Source organism: Papio anubis, chromosome 6 (assembly GCF_008728515.1).
Source record: "Papio anubis isolate 15944 chromosome 6, Panubis1.0, whole genome shotgun sequence".
NCBI lineage: Eukaryota > Metazoa > Chordata > Mammalia > Primates > Cercopithecidae > Papio > Papio anubis.
Genome location: NC_044981.1, coordinates 26658157 through 26682763, shown reverse-complemented (window position 1 = coordinate 26682763; position 24607 = coordinate 26658157). Strand labels below are relative to the sequence as shown.

Genomic DNA, 24607 nt, shown 5'->3' with positions numbered 1-24607 from the left:
GCCCTGAGGCAGGATCCACTCCTTCATTTCTCCAGCGCCAAATTACAGACAATTCAGACAGAGAAGACAGGCCTGAAGGAAACTTGAGGGACAGCGGAAAGTGATGGGAACAAACGTTAGATTTGAGGGATTATGAGACAGGCATGACAAATTGTATTCTTGTAGGTTAGGAATTATGATTATCCTATATATGGCTAAAATTGTCTTCTATGTGTTCATTTTCAAAACAAAATATAACCCAATGTGAAAACGGGAAGCTGGAAAGGTTTTGCTTTCCTTTGTTCTCCTTCATAAATAGTCTTCTTAGATGCAGGTGGGAGATGAGTCTCCAGTCCCACCTGCCTCTCCCAGCCCCCCCACCTCACTCCCGCGGTAGTGCAAGAGAGGAGAGTATCAGTAGCGCCAGAGGCCAGGGCCCAGGGTGAGTGCCCTGGCGTCCGGTTTCATTGACTTGCTAATTGGAAGACTACAAAGCCTTTCGCACAGGGAAAGGTGAAGAGGCGGTGGCGAGGGGGGCACCTGCGTTGACGAATAGACACACAAAGAAAAAGAAAGCTTCGCAAAGGGTATCTCTGCTCCCGGGTAGTCATTTTGAGCTAAGGGGCTGGGGGTCCGTCGCCCTCTTCCACTTTCTCAGCTTTTTCACCCGCTTACGCTTTCTTTCCACTTGTGTTTGGTAGCGGAGCTGATTTTCCGAATGGTAGCCATCTGGAGCTAGCGGCAAGCAAGAGGACAGCAAGCGGACGGCGAGTGCGTTTCGTTGGAGGTTCGGAAAACCAGCGAAATAAAGGTAACCGGGAACTTGCGGTCCTGGGCCAGCGTGGGGAGCAACGGGTCCCGTGATGGGGAGGAGGTCACATGGTGGCGAGGGTGTGGCCTATTTGTGTTGCCAGGTGCGCAGGTGCAGTTGCCGTCACGGCTGCAGAACTCCGCGGGTGACATGAAAGGTTGTATAGTGGCGCTCTGTGCATCTGCGTATTTATAGATGAAATAAGTGTCTTTAAAAAAAAATGCGGGCCAGGCGCGGTGGCTCACGCCTGTAATCCCAGCACTTTGGGAGGCCCAGGCGGGCGGATCACGAGGTCAGGAGATCGAGACCATCCTGGCAAACACGGTGAAACCCCCCGCTCTACTAAAAATACAAAAAATTAGCCGGGCTTGGTGGCGGGCGCCTGTAGTCCCAGCTACTCGGGAGGCTGAGACAGGAGAATGGCGTGAACCCAGGAGGCGGGGCTTGCAGTGAGCCGAGATCGCGCCGCTGCATTCAGCCTGGGCGACAGAGCGAGACTCCGTCTCAAAAAATATATAAATACACACATACATACATACATACAGCCCATGTTGCAAAGTAACATGCGGTTAATTCGCAGTTTTCCATTCATTCATTCGGTAAAGGTTTACTGCGTACCGGCTGCGGGCTGGTGGAAGAGGCCCTGGGTTCTTTGCGAGCGCGTGGTCTGTTGAGGGTGAGGAAATCGGACCACCAACCCCCACGTGTAGGGGAGGACGTGGTGCAGCAGTGCCACATAAAGCCGGAGGAACCCCAAGTGGAGGCCGCTTGGGTCCTTCCGGAGTGAGTAAAGAACCAATTTCTGTGGCATGTGTTTCAACAGTAACTGTATTGTAATACTTCCTAAAACGAGTAAATACGTATTGTACTAATTGTGTACATAGACCCTTTTGAACACAATTTAAAAGTAAATATGAATTCTGGTAGTAGAAGGTACAGCAACATGACGGGCTATTTACTCGTGTGTGAGAGGTAATGGAAAGAACACAGACAGGTGTTTTAGCCACTTAGTCCATTTTTGAATCTATGTCCCACAAGCAGTATGACTTCCCTAACTTCCTCATGCCTTATGCAAAATGGGGATGATGATAATGAAGATAATACAGATCCTAAGGGGATAGTTGTGAATATCAAATGAAACAGAATTTATAGCGCACATTTCTCAGAGTGTGCTGTCTACTGCCTTACTCCCACAGGCTCAAACAGGGGAACCCACAGAGGGTACTTGGAAAGCCTTTTAGCTGGGCCTTATTTTTGGTTAAATTAGAGTATAAAGAATTCAAGAATAACACCATAGGAAGCATACAAGTAATAACGTAATCATTAAAACAAGTCCCAGGCCGGGCGCGGTGGCTCAAGCCTGTAATCCCAGCACTTTGGGAGGCCAAGACGGGCGGATCACGAGGTCAGGAGATCGAGACCATCCTGGCGAACACGGTGAAACCCCGTCTCTACTAAAAAATACAAAAAAAAAACTAGCCGGGCGAGGTGGCGGGCGCCTGTGGTCCCAGCTACTCGGGAGGCTGAGGCAGGAGAATGGCGTAAGCCCGGGAGGCGGAGCTTGCAAGATCGCGCCACTGCACTCCAGCCTGGGTGACAGAGCCAGACTCCGTCTCAAAAAAATAAATAAATAAAAAAAAATAAAACAAGTCCCAAACAGTACCACAAAAAAACCTAAGTACACAAGAATTTAGACTATGTAAGAGATCAGATTTGGTTGAGATTAATTAAGGAAAGCCTCGTAGATGGAGTTATAGTCCTTACAGAGGATTTTTTTTTTTTTTTTTTTTTTTTTTTTTTTGTGTTGTTAATTCTGGAGTGCAGTGGTCCAGGCTGGTGTGCAGTGGTGGGATCAGAGCTCACTGAAGTATTGATCTCCAAGTCTCAAGGGATCCTCTCCCCTCAGCCTCCTGAGCAGCTGGGATTAAGGCACATATCATCATGCCCAACTGATGGGCTGTTTTATTTTGTTTTTGTATTTTTGTAGAGACTCAGTATGTTGAGTCGTAGGTCTCACTATGTTGCCCTTGCTTAGATAGGAATTTTGATCAGAATCACTTTTTTTTTTCCCCCCAAGACGGAGTCTTGCTCAGTCACCCAGGCTGGAGTGGTGCAGTGGCCCAGTCTTGGCTCACTGCAACCTCCGCCTCCCAAGTTCAAACAATTCTTCTGCCTCAGCCTCCCTAGCAGCTGGGATTACAAGCGCCCGCCACGGTGCCCAGCTAATTTTTGTATTTTTGGTAGAGACAGGGTTCACCATGTTGGCCAGGCTGGTCTCGAAATTCTGACCTCGTGATCAATCCACCTCAGCCTCCCAAAGTGCTGGGATTATAGGCGTGAGCCACTGTGTCTGGCCAGAATCACTTTAAAAAAAAAAAAAAATAGAGATGGGGTCTCACTATGTGGCCCAAGCTGGTCTTGAACTCCTGGGCTCAAGCAATCTTCCTAGCTTGGCCTTCCAAAGTGTTGGGATTACTGGCGTGAGTCACCGCACCCTGCCCAGAATCACTTTTGACAAAAGTTAGTAGTGACATTTTGAATAGATTCCTGACAAAAGTTAAGTAGAGACATTTTGAATCCATCCTAGGATTATGTATGTGTGAGCAAGAGCTAAAAGTTACTTGATTTTTTTATTTGTGTATTTTACATTGATCTTGGTAGTCAAATGAGTGAACATTTCAGCTGTTGTAATTTTGAGAATAAAAGTACTAAAAGGAAGCAATATGTACACAGCAGTGACCTGTATATTCACAGACATGTATTGATCACTGACTATTCCAGGTCCTATGCTAAGTTCTGGGAACACACAGAAACAAGACAGCCTCTGTCCTCAAAAGCTGTCAAAATTTAAAAGCTCAAAGAGTAGGTCATGAGTCAGTTATGGAAATAAAGGTTTTTGGCTTTAAAGGTCTGATTCAGAATGCTTGGAATTTAAGTTTGTAGAACCTTTCTGGTTGGTGATTTACACTATACTGTAATAAAAGTGTATTTTGCTTATGTAAACATATGTCTTTTGGAAGAAGTCCTGGAACTCTCTGAACTCTAGACACAAGCAATTATGAAAATTAGGGAGGCCGGGCGCGGTGGCTCAAGCCTGTAATCCCAGCACTTTGGGAGGCCGAGACGGGCGGATCACGAGGTCAGGAGATCGAGACCATCCTGGCTAACATGGTGAAACCCCGTCTCTACTAAAAAATACAAAAAACTAGCCGGGCGCGGTGGCGGGCGCCTGTAGTCCCAGCTACTCGGAAGGCTGAGGCAGGAGAATGGCGTGAACCCGGGAGGCGGAGCTTGCAGTGAGCAGAGATCCGGCCACTGCACTCCAGCCTGGGCGGCAGAGCGAGACTCCGTCTCAAAAAAAAAAAAAAAGAAAAAGAAAATTAGGAAATATGTGCTGGGACACTGACAGATACTAAAAATGATTACACAAGGCAAAGCTAAATTAATCATACTTGCCAACAACTTCCCTGCTTTAAGATAAATTTCTCCCCTGGTATGCTATATAGATTGATTGCAAATATCTAACATGAAGAATGCCATAAGATGGTTAAAACATGCTTTATACATACCAGCAGACATCTGTATTTTTAGAAACTTTTCAGAGTAAAATTTTATCCTTTTTTTTCCCTTGAGTTTTTTTTTTAATTGATTCATAACTTCTCCTTCCCCCATGACTTTTGGTTAAAGGTATTCTATACTAGAAGTGTAAGATTTTTAAAAAGTAAAAATCAAAAGAGCTAGGAAAGTAGAAAAAGTGAATGGTAAAGTCCGTAAACTTTTACTAGACTTTAGATAACTGTCAGGAAAACATCTAACATTTCAAAGTACCTGATATGTTTAGGCATTACTTATGTAGCCTTCACTAACTGAGGTCTGTCTTGTGTTCAGTTAGCCTTCGAGCACATAGTATAGGGCCTTGATTGACTGTGGCAGGGTTTTAATAAATGATAACAGTTATTAATGCTTAATAAAGAAATTTTTGGCTGGGTGCAGTGGCTCATGCCTGTAATCCCAACACTTTGGAAAGCCGAAGCCAGTGGATCACCTGAGGTCAGGAGTTCGAGACCAGCAACATAGTGAAACGTTGTCTCTGCTAAAAAATACAAAAATTAGCCGGGCATGGTGTTGTGTGCCCATAATTCCAGCTGCTCAGGAGTCTGAGGCAGGAGAATCGCTTTAACCCAGGAGGTGAAGGTTGCAGTTGAGCCCATCGCATCACTGCCCTCCAGCCTGGGCAACAGAGGGAGACTCCATCTCAAAAAAATAAATAAATAAAACTAAAAAAATTTAACCCTGGGGAATATGGCAAAACCTCGTCTCTCCAAAAAATACAAAAATTAGCTGGGCGTGGTGGCACGTGCCTACAGTTCCAGCTACTCAGGAGGCTGAGATGGGAGGATCACTAGAGCCTGGTGTTAATGGTGGAGCGTGTCCAGGTTCTTGGTGTCTTGAACAAAGAATTGGACAAAACGCACAAACAGAGCAAGGAAAGAATGAAAGGTTTTATTGAAAATGAAAGTACACTCCACAGTGTGGGAGTGGGGCTGAGCATAGGGGCTCAAAGGCCCCGTTACAGAGTTTTTGTGAGTTTAAATACCGTCTACTTGGGGTACACCCTATGTAAATGAAGAGGATGAAGTAAAGTTACAAAGTCATTTACTCCGTGTATGCCCTAGGGAGAGGATATTTCCTGTTATAGCTGAAGTGTGAGTTGGCCTTGTGTTCCCTGCTTCCAGATCCTATTTTCCTGCCTCACTGGGAAGTCGAGGCTGCGGTGAGCCGAGATCGCGCCACTGTACTCCAGCCTGGGCAACAGAGGGAGACTCTGTGGCATAGACAAATGGGAAGAAAGCTGACTGAGATAGCCTATTTTCTGATTATCCCCAATTCTCTCTGCTACCTTACCTTTCATACTGTCCTCCAAAATAATGTAGTGACGTTTTCTTGGAAAGACTTATTACAACATGGCTGTTTCAGACCTATCCCCACTCCTGGTCTTGCTTCACAGAGTAACCCTAATGAGATAGGGCAGGATATCCCTCCACTCCCTGTCAAGATCTTGTCCTGTACTTGTCTAATAGATGTCAATGAGAGGTATCCCTTTTCTGACCGCTTTTTCTTTTCTTTTTTTTCTTTTTTTTTTTGAGACGGAGTCTCGCTCTGTCGCCCAGGCTGGAATGCAGTGGCGCCATCTCGGCTCACTGCAAGCTCCCCCTCCCGGGTTCACGCCATCCTCCTGCCTCAGCCTCCTGAGCAGCCGGGACTACAGGCACCTGCTACCACACCCAGCTATTTTTTTTTTTTTTGTACTTTTAGTAAAGATGGCGTTTCACCGTGTTAGCCAGGATGATCTCAATCTCCTGACCTCGTGATCCACCTGCCTCGGCCTCCCAAAGTGCTGGGATTACAGGCGTGAGCCACCACGCCCGGCTCTGACCTCTTTTATATTACTGTTTTTCCCTTCTGAAGTCTCCTTAGAGTCTATTGTTTCTGCATTTAACATTGGTATACTTTCACGTGATAATGCATGCCCCTAGAAGGGTGCCTACTTTTCACAGGGCGGCAGGAGAGAGACTGGGAACCAAGTGAAGGGGGAAACCCCTTATAAAACCACTGGATCTCATGAGCAATTACCATGAAGAGAATAGCACAGGGGCAACCACCCCCATGATTTCGTTACCTCCCACTGGGTTCCTCCCATGACACATGGAGATTTTGGGAACTACAATTCAAAATGAGATTTGGGTGGTGAAACAGCCACACCATATCACCAGCTTTATAAAGGGTTAATAAGGACCTGAGGGTTACAGTGGCTTATCAGATGAAGGGCTAGTATTCTCACTGCCTGATTATTACAGCAATCACAATATTGTAAACACACACAAAAATGGGCATCGTACTCTCAGAACGTTGTTTTTTTTCCTACCTCAAGATGATTTTATAAAAGTCTTCATAATCCAGTTCTTGGTTCATAAACACAGTAATTCAGAAGCCACTTTAGTCTTCCTGGTCTCTAAAATGTATATAACTTTTCTTAGATTAATTATAAATTAATTAATTGATTGTCATTCCCACATCTTAGGTGATTCTGATGTCACTCAAAGCATTTTAGAATTACCAATGTGAATTTTAAAAGTACAAGATTGTTAATAAACTATTATTTATATTTAAGTAGTCTTGTGAACTTTTATGGCATTAGATGGGTCTTTAACCAGTTCTTCCAGTCTTTTATTTCCTGGTTGTTTGCCTCTTGCAATAATTTACATTTGAAAAGAACCATATTTTCTAAAATGTATTTTTGCTAAATGTTAGTTCCTTGAGTATCAAGAGTTCTTTGAGATGTTAATAGACGTTATTTGGTTAAAAAAAAAAAGAGCTTTGACTCCATTCTCTTTGCTAGGCCTACTTTAAGCAACGAGCTGTAAATTTCAGAACATTAGAAGATAGATCAGTTGAGATTTTTCTTCATTTTATTTTCCTTCTATGAATAATTAAATATTAGCTGTGTTTTCAGCTCTCAGCTGGTAAGAACGTTGCCTTTTTTAGATGTTGGTGTCCTCTTTCAATTAACACATACCCATTACCCTGCCAAATCTCACCAGTATTAAGTAATTATTTATTAACATATAGTGCATACAATGTGCTGCCACTGTATATGCTTTAACACCTAGTTTCTCAAATTTTGCAACAATCCCAATTCAATTACTGAGCCATTTTCTTTTCTTTGTTTGTTTTTTCTTTCTCTTTTTTTTCTTGAGACAGGGTCTGGCTCTGTTCCCAGATTGGAGAGAGGAGACCACTCCTTATATTGTCTTATACTTAATTTCTTGTTTACTGAAAAGGTAGAAGTTAAAAGAATAGACAGAAGTGAAATTCATAGTCAGACAGCCCAGTGCCACATTTCAGGCCTGGTAGTTAAAATTCAACCCCTGACCTCACCGCTTGTGGTATCTATAGATTCTAGACATTGTATGAAGAAGCATCGTGAAACTCCCTGTTCTGTTCTGTTTTATTCTGATTACTGGTGCATTGTAGCCCCCAGTCATGTACCCATTGCTTGCTCAATTGATCACGACCCCCACTTCACGCAGCCCCTTTAGAGTTGTGAGCCCTTAAAAAGGACAGGAATTACTTATTCAGAGAGCTCAGTTTCTAGGACGTAAGTCTTTCAATGCTCCCAGCTGAATGAAGCTCTTTCCTTCCACAATCCGGTGTCTGAGGGATTTTTGTCTATGACTCCTCCTGCTACAGGAGTGCTGTGGCATGGACATGGCTCACTGCAAGTTCTGCCTCATGGGGCTTAAACCATCCTCCTACTCAGCCTCCCGACTACCTGGGAGTACAGGCACCTGACACCATGCCTGGCTAGTTGTTGTATTTTTTGTAGAGACTGGGTTTCACCATGTTGGCCAGGCTGGTCTTTACTTCCCAAAGTGTTATGATTACAGGAATGAGTCACAGTGCCCAGCCTGAGCCATTTTCAAACCCAGTATGTTCAGCCTCTTAATGTGAATCATTAGCTAGGAACTTGCCTTGCTCTAATCTCATCCATACACAAATTTTACATGACTTTTGACATCTAAAGAAGCTCTTTGGATTAAAACAGAAATAATAAAGAGGATATGTTCTTAGGCTTGTCCCTAAAATAAACTCTTGCCTAAACTTTCTTCCTTTACAAAAGAATAGAAGAAAATGTTTGGAGATTTCTCAGAAATTACAAAAGGGACACAATTATTACAGTTTTTAGTTGTGTCGTGTTTTTTATATGTTACTCTTGAAGGAGGTTATTTTCTCTCTATAGTTTTTTATTATGAAAAGTTTTTTTTTTTTTTTTTTTTTTGAGATGGGGTCTCACTCTGTTGCCCAGGTTGGAGTGCAGTGGCTGGATCTCAGCTCACTGCAAGCTCCGCCTCCCCGGTTTAGGACATTCTCCTGCCTCAGCCTCTGGAGTAGCTGGGACTACAGGCGCCCGCCACTTCGCCCGGCTAGTTTTTTGTATTTTTTTAGTAGGACGGGGTTTCACCATGTTAGCCAGGCTGATATCGATCTCCTGACCTCGTGATCCGCCCGTCTCGGCCTCCCAAAGTGCTGGGATTACAGGCCTGAGCCACCGTGCCCGGCCGAAAAGTTTTAAATTTACAAAAAGGAATTGATATAATATTGCAGTGAACAATATATACACTCCACAATCAACAATTGCTAGTATTTGCCATACTCGCTTTAAATCAATCTCTGTTTCTTGTGTGTGCACACATACAGCATGTACATTTCTTTTGCTGAACTGTTTGAAAATAAGTGACAGATGTGATGACTTTACCATTTAAACACTTCAGCAAGCACTCCTACATGTAAGAGCATTCTACACATCATAAACTTGTTATCACTCCTGGGAGAAGTATCAGTAATTTCATTGTATCTAATAACTGGCTTATGATCCAATTTCTCTAGTTATCCCAAGAATATATTTATGTATTTATTTTTTCGAATAGAATTCAGTATAGAGTCACTCATTCCATGTGGTTGTAATGTCTTTAGTCTCTCAATATTTTTATAACGTTGACTTTTTAAAGACCATTGATTCATAGTTTTGTTGCATTTGATCCTCTATGTTCTATACATTAGAAGGTATGTCTAGAAACTTGATTCAATTCAACTTAAAATATTTTTGGCTAAAGTATTTCATAGATGATGCTAGTATTTCATATTGTAATACATTAGATGGCCCAAATATTTTCAATTTTCATTTTAGATTGCTTTTAAGATTATATTTAAAATCATATATCCATACAAGGCTAACTTTTTTTTTTTGAGACGGAGTCTCACTCTGTCACTCAGGCTGGAGTGCAGTGATGCAATTTCGGCTCACTGCAACCTCTGCCTCCTGGGTTCAAGCAATTCTTGTGCCTCAGCCTCCCAAGTAGCTGGGATTAGAGGCGCGAGCCACCACACCCAACTAATTTTTGTATTTTTGGTAGAGACAGGGTTTTGCCATATTGGCCAGGCTGGTCTCGAACTCCTGACCTCAGGTGATGCACCTGCCTTGTCCTCTCAAAGTGCTGGGATTACAGGCGTGAGCCATCATGCCCAGCAGGCTAATTTTATTTATTTTTTTTATTTTTTAATTTTTATTTATTTATTTTTTTTGAGACAGAGTTTTGCTCTTGTTGTCCAGGTTAAAGTGCAGTGGCGTGATCTCGGCTTACTGCAATCTCTACCTCCTGGGTTCAAATTATTCTCCTGCCTTAGCTTCCCGAGTAGCTGGGATTACAGGCACCCACCATCTCGCCCTGCTAATTTTTGTATTTTTAGTAGAGATGCGGTTTCACTATGTTGGCCAGGCTACTCTGGAACTCCTGACCTCAGGTGATCCACCTGCCTCGGCATCTTAGAGTGCTGGGATTAGAGGCATGAGCCACCACGCCTGGCCCCACTAACTTTTTTTGATGCTATTTCTAGCACTCAAATCCTAGAATTATTTACAGAAACATAAAGCAATGCACATGCTTTATCTTTTTTTATTTTATTTAATTTTTTTGAGACAGGGTCTTGCTCTGTCATCAAGGCTGGAGTGCAGTGGCTCAATCACAGCTCACTGCAGCCTCAACCTCCTGAGCTCAAGCGATCCTCCCACCTCAGCCTCCCAAGTAACTGGGACTACAGGTGTGCACCACCACACCCAGCTAATTTTTGTATTTTTTGAAAAAGAATTAAAAAAAAAAAAAAAAAATAGAGACAGGGTCTCTCTATGTTGCCCAGGCTGGTCTTGAACTCCTAGCCTCAAGCAATCCTCCTGCCTTGACCTCCCAAAGTGCTGGAATTACAGGCATGAGCCATCACACCTGACTGCATCTTCATTTCCTATTGCCAGACAATTAAAATATAGCTGTGGATGTAATTTTTGTTAAATCAGTCAAGTTCACCCAGTAGATATATGGCAATTTTCATTTTTCTTTTTTCTTACAGTGCTTTATACATTCAGAGAAACTTTTCTGGTAACAAACTATGGAAACGACCACTGAAAGTAGTCTTGATGGCAGCTTTCTTGAAGGCAAGGACTATATCATGTTCATATTTTTATTAAATGTCCAGCAATGAAAAGGTGCTTAATAAAAATGTGTTTGTCAATTGTTTTGAAAGACACTGTATCTTTCTTAAAGTAGACTTAGAGAACAGTCAAGTCTCACTGTACTGAAGAAAAGTTACTGTGGTCAAATTCATCCATTTTATGTTAACTCATAATTCTCAGTTTCATGGTGTATACACCAACAATACACCCAAATCCTAGGGAGTCCATCTAGTTAGTTACTTAGTTTATTTATTTATTTAGTGACAGGGTCTCACTCTGTCACCCAGGCTGGAGTGTAGTGGTGCAATCATGGCTCACTGTTACCTCTGCCACCTGTGTTCAAGCGATCCTCCCACCTCAGCCTCCCCAGTAGCTGGAACTTGACATGAGCACCACTACATCCAACTAATTTTTGTATTTTTTGTAGAGATGGGGTTTTGCCATGTTGGCCAGGCTGGTCTTGAACTCCTGAGCTCAAGTGATCTGCTCACCTTGGCCTCCCAAAGTGCTGAGATTACAGACGTAAAACACTGTGACAGTCCCCATCTAGTTTAATACTTGTAATTTCCTGTGCCCAACTCTATGTGCTATTTATCTAAGTAAATAAAATATGGAATCGTTTTAAAACTGGATATAACATCACATGGAGCAGGTGATAAATTACTGTTAATATTCAGGTTACTGAGTAAAGAAAAAAGGGCCTGTGATGCCTTATGCCTGTAATCCTAGCATTTTGGGAGGACGAGGCAGGAGGATTCCTTGAGCCAGGGATTTGAGACCAGGCTGGGCAACATAGGGAGATCTACAAAAAAAAAAAAAAGAAAGAAGAAGAAGAGGAGAGAGGAGGCGCACGCGGCGCGCGCGCGCGCGCGCGCGCGCGCGGCGCGGAAGGAACGCGCGCGCACCCGCGCTTGCAGGATCGGATCTCAGGATCTCGTCATCAAATTATCAATCGCTGGCGTTTCATTTCAAATAAATAAAATCCATCAAATCTTAAAGTCATTCAATCCATCCGGGCCGCAGTGGGCTGCAGACCTGATATATCAAGTCTTCACAGTGATATAACTCTTGTTATCATTGAACCCCTTTTGCTCTGATTAAATAGTAGAGAACATTTTATGTGAATTCAGTCTTTCCAAGTTTGAGGGCAATTTTTAAAAAAATACACTGGGCCACTTAACACTTCTATTCGTTGGTATGGATGTATAAGGTTGGTGTTCTGCCCTTAAAGTTATCCTTGACTATTATTCTCATTCCCATTCAAATCTACCAGGAAATCTTACTGATTCAGCCTTCCAGATACACCCACTTCTCCTCTTTCCCTGCTAGTACTCTGATCTTTCTTAATACTTTTTGTCACCAGGAGTCTCTTAATTGGTTTCCTTGTTTCTATCATTGTCCCCCTAAGGTCTTTTCTCAACACAACAGTTAAAATTATCTTTTTAAAAGGTAAGTTAGATTCTGTTACATCGGGAGAACCCGCTCCCGAAGTGTAACGTGGGTTCTTTTCTATTTCCTAAGTGTCTCGGCTGGGCTGAGAAATAAAGGGAAAGAGCACAAGAGAGAGAGAAATTTAAAGCTGGGTGTCCGGAGGAGACATCACATGTCGGCAGTTTCCGTGATGTTCCCCGAGCTGTAAAACCAGCAAATTTTTATTAGTGATTTTCAAAAGGGGCGGGAGTGCACGAATAGGGTGTGGGTCACAGAGATCACATACTTCACAAGGTAATAAAATATCACAAGGCAAATGGAGGCAGGGCGAGATCACAGGACCACCGGATGAGGCGAAATTAAAATTGCTAATGAAGTTTCGGGCACGCATTGTCATTGATAACATCTTATCAGGAAACCGGGTTTGAGAGCAGACAACCTGTCTGACCAAAATTTATTAGGTGGGAATTTTCCTGCTCCTAATAAGCCTGGGAAAGCTACAGGAGACCGGGGCTTATTTCATCCCTTGGGCTTCGACCATAAAAGACGGCACGCTTCTAAAGGGGCCGTTTATAGACCTACCCTCAGGGCGCTTTCTCTTTCTCAGGGATGTTCCTTGCTGAGAAAAATAATTCAGCGATATTTCTCCTATTTGCTTATGAAAGAGGAGAAATATAGCTCTGTTCCGTTCTACTCACCGGCGGCCAGTTCAAAGTTACCTCTCTTGTTCCCTGAACATCGCTGTTATCCTGTTCTTTTTTAAAAGATGCCCAGATTTCATATTGTTCAAACACACATGCTCTACAAACAATTTGTGCAGTTGACACAATCACAGGGTCCTGAGGCAACATTCATCCTCCTCAGTTTCTGAAGAAGATGATGGGATTAAGAGATTAAAGTAAAGACAGGCACAGGAAAACACAAGGGTATTGATTGGGGAAGTGATAAGTGTCCATGAAATCGTCACAATTTATGTTCAGAGATTACAGTAAAGACACACGTAAGAAATTATAAAAGTATTAATCTGGGGAACTAATAAATGTCCATGAAATCTTCACAATTTATGTTCTTCAGCCACGGCTTCAGCCAGTCTCTCCGTTCGGGGTCCCGGACTTCCCGCAACACTGTTACTGTTCTGTTCAGAACCTTCACAGACTTCCCATCTCTCAGTTAAATCTAAAGTCCTTAAAGCCCGGAAGGCTCCATATCTTTTTGACTTCCTTCCCACTATTCTTCTCTCATACTGCTGCAGCCACACTGCCCCCCTGCTGTTTCTATAGTATACCAGACTGTGCTTTTGCCTTAGGCTCTACTTGATTCCTCTACTTAGAAACTTTCTTTTTTGAGTCTCACTCTGTCTCCCAGGCTGGAGTGCAGTGGTGAGATCTCCGCCCACTGCAACCTCCGCCTCCCGGGCTCAAGCGTTTCTCCTGCCTCAGCCTCCTGAGTAACTGGGATTACAGGCACACACCACCACACCCGGCTAATTTTTGTATTTTTAGTAGATACGGGGTTTCACCGTGTTGGCCAGGCTGGTTTCTAACTCCTGATCTAAAGTGATTCGCCCACCTCGACCTCCCAAAGTGCTGGGATTACAGGCCTGAGCTACGCGCCCAGCTAGGAACTCTTTTATTTTTATTTATTTTGTTTTATTTTTGAGACGGAGTTTCGCTCCTGTTGCCCAGGCTGGAGTGCAATGGCGCAATCTCGGCTCACCGCAACCTCCGCCTCCCAGGTTCAAGCGATTCTCCTGCCTCAGCCTCCCAAGTAGCTGGGATTACAGGCATGCGCCACTACACCCCGCAAATTTTTTTTTTGTATTTTTAGTAGAGACGGAGTTTCGCCATGTTAGTCGGGCTGGTCTCCAACACCCGACCTCAGGTGATCTGCCTGCCTCAGCCTCCCAAAGTGCTGGGAATTATAGGCGTGAGCCACCGCGCCCGGCCTATTTTAATGTTTTTATTTTTATTTTTGAGAGGGAGTTTCCCTCTTGTGGCCCAGGCTGGAGTGCAGTGGCGCCATCTCGGCTCACCGCAACCTCCGCCTCCCGGGTTCAAGCCATTCTCCTGCCTCAGCTTCCAGAGTAGCTGGGATTACAGGCGTGCACCACCAGGCCCGGCTAATTTTTGTACTTTTAGTAGAGACGGGTTTCACCGTGTTGGCCAGGCTAGTCTGGAACTGTTGACCTCAAGTGATCCACCCGCCTCGGCCTCCCAAAGTGCTGAGATCGCAGGCGTGAGCCACCACGCCTGGTCCAGGAACCCTTTTTGATAATATTTTTTGACCGTCTTTGCTCAAATGTCACCTCCATGAGGCCCAGCTCTACTACCCTAGCCAATACTGCAACATGCACCACAGCATTCCTAGCGCTTCCAATTACGTTCTAACATCCTACGTAGCTGACTTTTTTTTCTTCTTACCTTTTTATTTGTTACTTTTATACTTAATACTTATTGTTTGCCTCCCTCCATAGAATGTGAGGGGCAGAAATCTTAGTTTTGTTCACTCATGGATCTCTAACACCCAAAACAATGCCTAACACCTATGGTTCTCAATAAACGTGTGTAATGAATGAATGGATAAGTATCTTTCATTTATGTAGGAAACATGTATTAATCAGAAGCTCATCCTTCTGGAGTTTCCTTGAACTGGGAATGGCAGGAAAACATGTAACATCAAGTTTCTCAACCCAAAAAGCGAATACCTTACATCTATTATAGAAACATGGTGGTGTTTTCCATAAGGCGTTGATTGCCTGTGGAATTCTAGACTGAATAGGCAGCCAACTTGCTATATGTATCATAAAATAAAAAAAGGACCTTATAAAACAATGGTTTCTAAAGCATTGGAGATTCAGATCCTGTGAATCTGAGTTAGGGCCCAGGAATCTAAAATTTTAGAAGTGCCTCAGGTGATTCACATGTACAACCAGTCTTGGATACCTGAGCTGGAACATTTTCTTTATATTGCCCTGACACCTGAAGAGATGAGAACTATGTTAGTGAAGTGAGAGGAAAGTATGTGGCTAACTGGGCTTTTGAAATCAACGAAGAGGTGTATGGTATGCTTTTTTAACTCATAGTCATGGATCCTTCTTCCTGCCTCATAAACCTTTTTTGCTGGGATTTGTGCTTCAGAATTAGCCCAGGAACTTATTAAATATACAAGAGCTCATGCCCTACCACCGACCTACATAACCTATGTTTAAGTATCTCTGGTTTTACAAAACCTCTAGGCGAGAGAAAAGTGTATCCACACCAGGGAGCGCTGAGACTAAGTTCAGCTAGAATTTCAGAGAAGGCTGGAATATGTCAGTCAAGTCAGTAAGGCTAAAATGGTCACCACGATCACATTCTTTCAGAGTAGATGAGCTTTAATAATGCCCTTTTTTTTTGGACAGCAATGAGGAAACTGAAAACATTTGAGGATGAATTAAAACAAGGCGCCCAACGTGGGGCTCGAACCCACGACCCTGAGATTAAGAGTCTCATGCTCTACCGACTGAGCTAGCCGGGCTCATGAAGAGCCTTCCCCAATAGGCTAAGAGTATACATAACTTCTTTTGTACAGTTGGGATTGTGGATTTTATGTTTATGTTGATTTTATAGGCAAGATGAAATGAAACTCAAAGGACATAAACATTATCTGAATCATTAATATGCATTCCACTCACTTTCTCTACATCTTCCCTCTTTTCCCCATTCTCACCAATTTGTGTTGATAGACCACAGAATGTTTCCAGAACCTAAAAGTCAGTGTCATTAGATGCTTACCGGAGTGACTCCTGCACGGGCACTCCCAAAACTCCAGACCCGGTTACCAATGTGGCTCCAAGCATAGTCTCAAGGACCTTAGGCCCTCCAGCCCAAACAATATCTTGGACCCTCTCCGTGGTCCAGTGAGGCGTTCCTCTCGTTCTCATAACCCATCAATTCTTGCCCCTCCTGCCAAGCTATGTGGATATGGCCCTCTGGAAAATGTCTGCGGTGTTCTCTCACCTTTGCTGGACTCGTATGTTTTCTCATTTGTTGCCCTTCATAATCAAGGCACACACAGAAAATGGGGCAGGGTTGCAATTATATTTTAATATAAAGAATATGACAACCACTACAATATAGGATTCAGTGATTTTTGTATGTTGTGTTTACCGACAACCGCAAAAGTAGATTCAGCACAATAGATTAAAAAAAAAATCTACTTAATGAGTGTCCCGTCCCACGGGATCGTCAACGTAGACCCTAGAAGAGGGAGTGGGAACTCGGGGGGGACAAGAGACACGAGAAATGGAGACAAGACAGTATCCTGATCAAGTCTCGTTTATTGGTGGCAGCCTAATGCCTTATATAGACCAGCAGGGGCGGAGGTTGGGCCAGGGCGATGACGGTGGCCCTGCGGTGGGCGTGGCCAGGTAGGTATCGGTTTCTTCGGTCGGAAGTCATGTTGCGACTGCGCCGTGGGTTGGTAATTTTCTGGGCGCGGAATGGCGCCTGGGCTGTAAGTTGATCATCTTCCCGGGCGCGGGAAGATGGGTGATGAACCCGGAAGAGCGCCATTTTGTACTGGCGTATGAGATATCAGTACAGGGAAGAAAGTAAATCTAGGGAGGAGGCATAGAGTAGAAACTTATAGAGCTCAGGCATCAGTTGTCAATTATTATCGCTATGGCGGGGCCACACAGCTCCGGACAAATGAGTATACCAACCGTACGCTCCAGGAGGAGAGAAAAAATGCTCCTTCTCAGAAGAAAGCAGAACCCTGATATGTATGACAAGGTAGTACTTGACGCTGTAGCAATGAGGAAAGTCGAAATAACTCAAAGGTTCCTGACACGTTGACTCTTAATCTTCCCATTTAAATCCATCCTTTGATGTAATGAATCAATAATAAGCAGCATTGAATTAAGATGTGGCCATTTTATTTCTAACATATTTCACATGAACACAATCGTGGAGTCGGAAGTTCTAGAAGATCGGAAACGTTTGCCCTTGCAAAAGTCTGTAGAGCGGATGGAAAACTAAAAAAAAAAAAAAAAAAAAAGAAGCCCTTAACTAGAGATCGCAACTCACTTGTTGGGTTTGAATGCATATCGATGCCACGATTACTGGCACTTTTTTTTTGAGACTGAGTCTGGCTCTGTCGCCCAGGCTGGAGTGCGGTGGCCGGATCTCAGCTCACTGCAAGCTCCGCCTCCCGGGTTCACGCCATTCTCCTGCCTCAGCCTCCCGAGTAGCTGGGACCACAGGCGCCCGCCACTTCGCCCGGCTAGTTTTTTGTATTTTTTAGTAGAGGCGGGGTTTCACCGTGTTAGCCAGGATGGTCTCGATCTCCTGACCTCATGATCCGCCCGTCTCGGCCTCCCAAAGTGCTGGGATTACAGGCTTGAGCCACCGCGCCCGGCCGATTACTGGCACTTCTAACTGGGAAGTTTTAACTTAGAGACTAAGGTTAGGTGAAGGCAGCTAGATTAAAAAGCAAGAAACAAAACTTGGGCTCGTCCGGGATTTGAACCCGGGACCTCTCGCACCCTAAGCGAGAATCATACCCCTAGACCAACGAGCCGCCTGAACATGACCTCTTTTAAATATGTTTAATATTTACTAATTTTTTAAAAAAGTACATGTAGCTATATGCAACTATAATTTATAATACCTTTAATTAACTTTATTAAAAAATTATCAGGTCAACGAGACTCTCAGAATTTCCCCTCAATCCAATCCTAAGGACTGTTATCTCAAAGGGCTCTTGACCCATCCTTTCTAAAAGAAACAACTGTGGCGTTTGTTTAAAACGCAGAAATCTGGGTTCCTTCTCAAATCTGAGTCAAAGTGTCTGGAGGCGAGGCCCAATAAGTTTCGTTTTTGACAAGCGCTCGAGCTCACCCACAGGTATGGGGCTAACAAAGCCCACGTGGAGCTCGCGATTTGAGATCAGCATTTTCCATAGAAAATAGTAAAACACGTGAAAATTCACTCGACAGGATATACAGCTTTGAGGTCTTAAATAAACAGAGGACATTCGTTGTACAAGGAACGGGAGATATTTAACATCAAGAAGTGGACTGAACTGTTATTCCTGGAGTTGGCCAACCTGGACCAAAGGGTCCAGGTTGCTGATGTGGAAAAGGTAGATTTTTGGAAAGGGGCTTAGTCCTTTCTTGGGAAATCAAAGTAACAAGAAAATGTTTCTCTCGGAATGGAATTTCTGTCTTGATGTGTGAGTCTTGAGCTTCCCAAGTAGGGATCCTTAACTGGGCAATCAGAGATAATGAACACTGCCTTCTCACACTTGCCCCGCATTTCAGTATGTGAAGATTTATCTGTTTTCAGACTATTTCAAGGACAGTGTTGGAGCACTAAACAAATTGGTGTCATTGTTTTGCCCTATATTGAATTTAAATCTCGTAAAATATCCTGCTGCTTTTCTGCTTCTCATGAGCAAACATTTTCAGCACCATGACTTAAGAAAACAGGACCTCTGAACTCACTACAAATGTTTGGACTTCTGGCAAAGCGTTAGTTGTAGAGGTTAGCACAGTCTTTCTTGTAGTAACAGCCCTCAAACAACTGGTTTTTCCTTATCTTTGTGTAAGTTACGTGATGGAAGAAAAGAGCTGTGGCCCGTACGGGGATCGAACCCGCGACCTTGGCGTTATTAGCACCACGCTCTAACCAACTGAGCTAACCGGCCACCTACGTCTCGAAAGTTTTAAAAACTGCATTAAGAATTTCATCAGTGTTTCGGATTGTTTTCGTTTTCGTTATTCCCCTACGGGAGAATGGTGCACTAGAGCAGTCAAATTCGCCCGTGCTGAGCTAGCTGAGATTCATCCTTCTCCCGATATTTGTCCTATTTTTATCATCCTATGACGCACAGGACTAACAATAGCCCGTCCTCCCTCCCCTTTCCGTGTTCTCAAGCCAAGATTATTTTTGCCCTAAAGGCAAACTATATACCACAAATAGGGCTCATTAATGGGTTCCGGGCAACTTTCCAGGTTGCTCCTCTTCTGTCATCTCTCCATTGGGCATGTTTTCCTGTGTTCTCAATTCGATTTGTTTCACATAGTTCAAAATAGCTCAAAGCAACCTTGTTCCCCGTACTCCATATACAATTCTACACACAGTGGCTAAAAGAACGCCATAAAAAGTTAAAGAAGTGGAGGATACAAAATATAGTTATTTGACATTTTGAAATATACTTTCTAATAGTATTGGGCGGATAGGATAAAAGGACTTGGAGATGCCGGGGATCGAACCCGGGGCCTCATACATGCGAAGCATGCGCTCTACCACTGAGCTACATCCCCATCCTTGCAAGCCCGTTCTTTGTGGCTCTCCCTAGTTGTTTGTAAGAGATTTCTGTTCCCTACCCCCGCGCCTTCGTCCTCCCATATCTGCCCCCGTCCCCGTCTCGGTCCCCAAATTCTAAGATTTGCTGACTGCTGAAGTTAAATTCTCTTTTATTTGTCGAACAAAATCCTGAAATGGTTAATGGGGCAGCATCCATCAGTTTTCAAAGTGTGTAAAACCTTCCAGGCATCAGACACACTCGTCAAATACTTAACCTACAGACCCAGGGATAGAACTATTAATAACTACCTGGAAATCTGAGAAGAAAAAGGAGAGTGAGGACGCTTCTTTACAAACTTCTTTAATTTCTTTTTCCTTTTTTCAAAGAAACTGAACACTGAAAACCAAGGCAGGTGAAACCAAGCACTGCTAAATCAGTTTTCTCTATCCTTCGTCTCACATCAGCTTCCCTAAGTATGTCGCCGAAAAGGTGATTCAATTACTCCCCTTTACGTGCACCAGCGTCAGATCAGGCTACTTTTGAAAATGTTTTGTTTGGGCTCAAGTTTGGAGAGGAAGGTTGAAGGATATTTATCTAGGAGCCCTAGGAACTGAGAGCCGAGAGCATTCTGATTAGTGACTGGACTGAATTACATGAATACATATATATGCGTGTAGAAAGATAGGTAGATAGGTAGTTAGGTAGGTAGGTAGATAGATGAATGGATAGTAGATAGATGAGTAGATGAATGAATGGAATGGATGGGTAGGTGGGTGGGTGGGAGATTTTAGAGGATATTAGTATTAATTTGTAATATGGTTAGACCTCGGTCTTAAAACGGACCCTCGTTGTGGCTGAGTTTCTGTGCTGTCATTAGCAAGAATTTCTAAATTACCAGCACCTTATTAAAATCACAGCTGAACCTTCTACAATCACGTTCTAGGTCAGATATATAGATTAATATACCAGGGTTGATGTGGTTTGGACGTTTTGTACGAACCTTGGTAGCTCAGTCAGTATGGCCACGAACTTTTAATTTGAGGGCCCAGGTTTCAAATCCCTGTTCAGGTGTCGCTGTGTTTCTCCTTTTTTCTTTCCATTTCTTCATTTTTAACCCAATATGTACAGTATTCTTTCTTTATCAACGGGAGATATGTTCCAAGACACCCAGTGAATGCCTGAAACCTCGGATAGTACCATAGTATACTATGTTTTTTCGATCTGATAACCAGGATGAGTACTAAGTGATTAACGTGTGGGGAGCGCATACCCCGTGGATACTCTGAACAAAGTGATGATCCTCGGGCGGGTGGGAGATTTCATGACGCTACTGAGAAAGGGGAGTTATTTGAAACTTATGCATTTTTTATTTCTGGAAGTTTCATTTAATATTTTGGACCACGGTTGAAGGAGGTAACTGAGACAGCGGAAGGGAAACTACGGACAAGGCGAGAGAGGTTACTGCAGTTAGAGGGAGGAAGGTAAGGTCAAGTCACAGGCTGATATCCCCGAATAAATGAAGGACTCTTGAGCTGACCATAGATCTCATAACCTAGGAGCTGTTTAGAAAATAGATGGGCCTTTTGGAAAGGGAGCCTCAGTGCACAAAGTTTTTCATCTGGAATAGGAATAAAGTTGCAATAACAGTGGTTACAAGTTGTTAAAGGTTAAACTCTTTCTTGAAAAGCAACAAAAATGCAAAGGCTCCCTGTTTTCTCCATTAGTGTGCTCCTTTCTGATCCCCTGTTTTGCTGAGCCCTGGGGCTGCCTAGGTAAACAGACGTGGTTCCTCACTCAGAACTTGGGCCTAGTGGCAGTAGCTTTCATGTTTTTGGTAGTGACCTACAATTTGAAGTTTAGTGTACATCGTCAGTCATACATAAGTAACAGAAACAAAAGTTGCATGAACTGTTCCTTTTACCACAGACACTGCGTTCTGATTATTTCTGATTCTAGTCTATTCTAACTGAAATTTAACGTATCTTTCACTTGCTAATACAATTGAAAGAGAAGTAACTGTGACTCTGTCACCAAGAAAAATCACATATTTCTGTATACAATATAAATACATTTGTTACAAATACCCATGACAACTGTTTCAAAATTACAGCAGTCATAAGACGAGTCTTGAAGTTTAATATTTAATGCCTTAATGAGAAGCACACATTACTCTGAAATTATTTTAATCGTTTGATAAGTGTTTTGTAGTATAATTGGCTTTCTTTGAAATCCTGTGTATTTTTTTAATTTTTCAAAACTACAATTTTTGAAAAGGGCTCCATGGGCTTCCTGTTGGGGTCAGAGGGCTCCCTGGGAGCTAAAAGATGAATCCCCGCAGAAACTCGCCATTTTTGAGGAGACCACTGTCGGGTGCCTGCCATCCCCTTCCGCCGCAACTCCACTAATGAGGACTAGAGGTTAGCGCTGGCTCCTGAGGCCGGAACAAGGTCTTTAAAGGTCTAAGGTGAAATTCCGGGTGGGAGCTCAGTCTAAGCCTCCCCTACCCAACTGGGAATCAGTGAGCCAACCAGAGCCGGCCCCGCAGGGCGACACCAAGAGGCGCTGACCTCCCAGGCCTCGAGGGCGTCGGAAGTGCGTCCCAGAGCAGAGCGGCCAGAGGGGCGGGGCGTCGCGGCGCTTGGGCCGCGCTCTTGAGTACCCCGAGTAGGGCTCTTCCAGGCCATGTTGATGACCCAGGCTGAAAGCCATTGGAGAGTTTTGAGAGAAGCAGGAAGTAATTTTTTTTTCTTTTTCTTTTTTGTTTTTTGAAACGGAGTCTCACTCTATCTCCCAGACCGGATGGAGTTCAGGGGAGCGATCACGGCTCACTGCAACCGAGGGAGGTACATTTTACCAGTATCTGTGTCAGAGGCATTCGAACCAGAGCGACTCCATTTTGAGTGAGGGCTAGGAAAACGAGGCTGGAACTTTTGCTGGGCTGCATTCCCAGAAAGTCAGGCATTCCTAGCCTCTAGATATTTATGGTTAAGGAAACAAATTAATAATGTTTAGTAAACAGACCCAGACTTGGGAGTGTCCAGATGTCCCCACATCTGGAGAACAATATTTGCTTTAAATATAATATTATCGGTTCTTACAAAATATAATAAGAAAATTAATCCTTTATCACAAACCCTTGTAGCAGAGCACATCTCCCCATATATATAAGTATTGTACCTAGGGTGGATGCGTTCCTCAGTGTTTCAGGAACACCCTACTCTTGTCTATGGAGTAGCTGTACTTTCACTACTTAACTTTCTTATTAAACTTGCTCTTACTTTGCACTGCGCACTCGCCCTGAATTCTTTCTTTCGTGAAAGCCAAGAACCCTCCCTTGGGGTCTGGATCGGGGGCCCTTTCCTGTAACACAACTACTACTGAGAAAAGAAGGTAGTGGTGCAAGGACGGATACAGAAAAATGAGTTTCCCTTCCTCTTCTTTCCAACTCTTCCATGCTCAGTTCCTCAGATGTGAGGGTCAGAAATTTGGTTATTAAAAGTTCTAGGCCGGGCGTGGTGGCTCACGCCTGTAATCCCAGCACTTTGGGAGGCCAAGGCGGGCGGATCACGAGGTCAGGAATTCGAGACCAGCCTGGCAAACACGGTGAAACCCTGTCTCTACTAAAACAAACACAAAAAAGTAGCCGGGCACGGTGGCAGGCGCCTGTAATTCCAGCTACTCGGGAGGCTGAGGCAAGAGAATCGCTTGAACCCGGGAGGCGGCGGTTGCAGTGAGCTGAGATTGTGCCATTGCACTCCAGCCTGGGCGACAAGAGTGGAACTCCGTCTCAAAAAAACAAAACAAACAAAATACTCTAGATCACTCAGGCTGATATATGTCTAAATTTATGTTTGTCTAAATGTAAAGTTTAATGAGAACAATTCTACTCAGCTCATAGAGTTTTCGAAATAAAATTATTCATATAAATCACTGGGCAGCTGGGCAAACAACACTTAATAATTCTCTTTTATTATAGTCGGAAACCTGATATAATTTGGTTATTCATCTTAATTATTTTTTGATCCAACAATAATTTATTGAACATCTGTGCACCTAAGATGACAGCAAGAGGGGGAAAAAAGAATAAAAGTAAACATCTATGCACCATTCTCTTAACATCTTTGTAAACGTATTGTTCTTACTAGAAGGCTTTTTCTCACTTCTTGCTTGACCAGCTCCTTTCTGTTTTCATTTTGTTGGTCATGTGTCAACATACTACAGGAAGTCTTCCCTAAGGCCTCTTCATGCCCTGGCATCGGGGTTTGGGTCTCTTGCTGTGTTATAACAGAGAGCACACTACTGCATGGTGACCTATCTCTCTATCCCATTCAACGTTTTGTTTTGTTTTGTTTTGTTTTTTTGAGATGGAGTTTCACTCTGTCACCCAGGCTGGAGTGCAATGGCGCCATCTCGGCTCACTGCAACCTCCGCCTCCCCTGTTCAAGCAATTCTCCTGTCTCAGCCTCCTGAGTAGCTGGGACTGCAGGGATGCGCCACCATGCCTGGCTAATATTTTGGTATTTGTAGTAGGAGACAGAGTTTGACTATATTGGTCAGGCTGGTCTCGAACTCTTGACCTCCAATGATCTGCCTGCCTTGGCCTCCCAAAGTGCTGAGATTACAGGGGTGAGCCACTGCACCCGGCTCTCATTCAACTTTGAGCTGAGAACAGGAAATATTTCTTTTATCCTTGATCCTAATCTGTTGTCAGGCATAAAGTGCAGATAAGTGTTGTTTAACAAATAAAATGGAGTGGGAATAGTTGAGCAGATGAAGGATGGTAATACAGCATGACAAAGTAGAAATGCCAGCAATTCACTATTACAAAGGAAAAAATGCTATTATGTAATTCCAATTTTACTATATATGCTACTTATTGGTTTTAGTAAGGGCTCCATATGGAGTGTCCGGGGCCTCAGTTTTGTGGAGTAATCGAATCGTCTTTTTTCCTTCTGTTTTTCAGTGGCGATGTAAGATTCTGGGAAATATTAATTTTTTTTCAAATCTCCAACAGAGCTTTATGCATCAAT

At 43.5% G+C, this 24607-nt stretch overlaps 4 non-coding genes across 4 annotated transcripts; all 4 read right to left on the bottom strand.

The window, feature by feature from the left end:
* Window positions 1-15730: 15730 nt before the first annotated feature.
* Window positions 15731-15803, bottom strand: TRNAK-CUU. The gene has a single exon. It is a non-coding gene; the product is annotated as a tRNA-Lys (tRNA).
* A 1971-nt stretch (window positions 15804-17774) lies between these two features.
* TRNAP-AGG lies at window positions 17775-17846 on the bottom strand. Its single transcript has one exon. It is a non-coding gene; the product is annotated as a tRNA-Pro (tRNA).
* A 1054-nt stretch (window positions 17847-18900) lies between these two features.
* Window positions 18901-18974, bottom strand: TRNAI-AAU. Its single transcript has one exon. It is a non-coding gene; the product is annotated as a tRNA-Ile (tRNA).
* A 547-nt stretch (window positions 18975-19521) lies between these two features.
* Window positions 19522-19593, bottom strand: TRNAA-CGC. Its single transcript has one exon. It is a non-coding gene; the product is annotated as a tRNA-Ala (tRNA).
* Window positions 19594-24607: the final 5014 nt, after the last annotated feature.